The following is a 3,263-nucleotide window of genomic DNA, read 5'->3' as shown; positions in this document are numbered from 1 at the left end:
TCAGTACATTTGAATTGCACTGGTATGTAAAGCAACTGAAAGAAAGAATTGTAAATGCTGAAACATAAACTAAGCTGATAACTGAGAATTGATAACTGAACTGATAACTGATAACTGAACTGATAACTGGTAACTGAAATGGTAACTAATAATGGAACTGCACAAAGCAAGTAAGGATATGAGTACTCCCTCTCATGAATGATGAACAACCTGTTTATCTGAATATTAAACAGCGGCCTCTGGCCTAATATATATATGTGCACAACTGCGGCCTCGGGCCCAAGTATACGTATACATAACTGCGACCTCAGGTCCAAAATGCATAAAGCATAAACTGCGGCCTCAGGCCCGAAGATGCACAAAGCATAAATTGCAGCCTCAGGCCCAAAGTCAGGTGTTCAACATTCAGGAACTGAGAATCATACTGAAATACATGATGCTGAAATACTGAAACATACTGAGTTACATGATACTTGAATGCTGAATCACACGGAGTTACATAATACAAAATAGGACTGGACTGAGACATATATTCTTGAACTGATTATGAACACTGAAACTTTAACTGTTTATGACATGCTGAGTAAGCTATACTGAGACTCAGGGACATCAAGCCCAAGTCTATATTGAATACGAACAGAGCTCACAACATTCAGAATGATAGTCATGAACGAGTTATGAAGCTAGAGAATAAAAGTTCTACAACTATTCAAGGAATTAGGCTAAACTATATTTCTGAGGCAATTGATAACGTCGTAAAAGAAACGTAGTGTAGGGAGAATCATTAACATTCCAAAAAATAGAGAGTTAGCCTAACATACCTCAATTTCGCCCCTTAGTGCTACTACAATTATCCACAATACTAAGAACCTTCAATCTACAATAGCAATATCCAAATGGAACCAATATTAGTAACAAATTCCATAACTTAAGCCATTTAGGCATATTATCAAACACCTTGTAGGCATAAGTCTCTACATCTCATCACCATATAATTAGTTCATCCAACTACCACCATTCATTAAAAATTTATCCCACCATCATGATTAATCAATTTATAACTTCCAATATCACATATATGACCATCCATCCACACCCAACCAACAAAATTCCATCAATTAATCATCTTTCAATCTCTACAATAGTTATGTAATTAAATAGGGAACTTAGGATTCCCAATCACCAAACCAAGAGTTCCAATACTTATTCATACTCATATTCCCTTAATAAATTCATACATGTAAGTCTAAGGGTGTAGGATTTCCTTTTTGGAAGAAATCTTTCAAATCCCTCCTTTGAGTTCTTGAAGAAATCTCTTGAAGATCTAAGTATTTTATGTGTAGATTTCATCAATATTAGTGTAGAAATTATGGAATTTCACACCAAGATAATGGAGGTTACTTACCTTGAAGATGAGAGGGGTTGGAGGTCTTGAGAGAGTGGAGGAAAACCCTAAAAGTCGTCCAAAAGATATGGGAAATATAAATCCCGAAATTGTGTTTATAAGCCCAAATTTCAGATGCTGCCTCGGATGCTTCGCATCCCCCATTCACTCCTCTCAGGAGCTCGGATACTGACCCGGATGCTATGGCAGCACTTCATTGCCAGCTCCTCTTTTTGGACGCGGCCTCGGATGCTTTTCCTCCGCGCAGTCCTCCGCCAGCCTTTGGTAATTTGGTCATAACTTTTTGTAGGAATGTCCAAATGACGAACGGTTTGAAGAGTTAGAAACTAGACTCAAAGGCCTTTCATTTGATAGGCTGTTCATCATATAAAAACATATATATCTGTAGATATGCTCGTCCAAAGTGTGGTCTTGTGCGCACACATTTGGAATTTTAGTCTATCATGTAATTTTCTAACTTGGCTTAGACTTAGGTCTCTCCTTGGACCCCAAATCACTTATGATATGCGTCGTACACTTATTATCATAACCAATTGATAACCATCACATTAATACTCATTTAATGCATCCACAACTGATTCAAATTTACAAGGTGTTACACTAGGATCGAGTGGAGAGGTTCTTCTGACTATATTCCCAGTAGAGTGATCTCATATTTGAAGGCCCAATTGATGCTTGGGAAGGGATATTTGGCATATTTGGCCTTTGTGAGGGATGTTAAGGACTGATACTCCTACCATTGATTCTGTTCCGATTGTGCGAGACATTTGAGATGTGTTTTCTACAGATCTGACAGTCATGCCACCTGACAAGGATATTAATTTTGGTATTGACTTTGTGTTGGGCACTCAGCCCATTTCTATTCCTCTTTATCGTACGGCACCAGCAGAGTTGAAGGAATTAAAAGAGCATCTTTGAGAGCTTCTTGATAAGGGGTTCACTAGGCCTAGTATGTCGCCTTAGGGTGCACCAGCTCTGTTTGTGAAGAAGAAGGATGGTACTTTGCGGATGTGCATTGATAATAGGCTGTTGAACGAAATTACAATTAAGAACAAGTATCCTTTGTCGCGCATTGATGACTTATTTGACCAGCTTCAAGGAGCTAGAGTGTTCTCTAAGATTGATTTGAGGTCTAGGTATCCCTAGCTGAAGATTCGATACTCTGATATTCTGAAGATGGCATTCAAGACCCGCCATGGTCACTACGAGTTCCTTCTGATGTCTTTTGGACTGACCAATGCCCCAGCAGCATTTATGCATCTGATGAACAGTGTATTCTAACCATATCTTGATTCGTTTGTTATAGTATTTATTGATGATATCCCGGTGTACTCATGTGTCTAGGAGGAGCATGCACAACATTTGAGGATTGTACTACAGAAGTAGATGGATAAGAAGCTTTATGCTAAATTCTCCAAGTGTGAGTTTTGGCTCGATTCTGTGGCATTCTTGGGGCACGTGGTGTCCAGTGAGGTGATCAATGTTGATCAGAATAAGATTGAGACAGTTCAGAGTTGGCCCAGACCTTCTTCAGCTACTGAGATTCAGAGTTTTATTGGCTTAGCCGGATATTATTGCCGCTTTTTGGAGGGTTTCTTGTCTATTGCGACGCCTTTGGCTAGGTTGACCCAGAAGTGTGCCCCATTAAGGCGGTCTAATAAGTGTGAGGAGAGTTTTCAGAAGCTCAAGACTGCCTTGACCACAACTACTGTTCTAGCTTTACCTTCAGCGTCTACAATGTATTGTGATGCTTCTCGGAATTGAACTGTGTGCATCTTGATGTAGGAGGGTAGAGTGATTGCTTATGCTTCACACCAATTGAAGCCCCATGAGAAGAACTACCCTGTTCATGATTTGG

Source organism: Nicotiana attenuata, unplaced genomic scaffold, assembly GCF_001879085.1.
Source record: "Nicotiana attenuata strain UT unplaced genomic scaffold, NIATTr2, whole genome shotgun sequence".
Classification (NCBI taxonomy): domain Eukaryota; kingdom Viridiplantae; phylum Streptophyta; class Magnoliopsida; order Solanales; family Solanaceae; genus Nicotiana; species Nicotiana attenuata.
The sequence above is the reverse complement of the archived record's forward strand: the minus strand, read 5'-3'. Positions refer to the sequence as shown.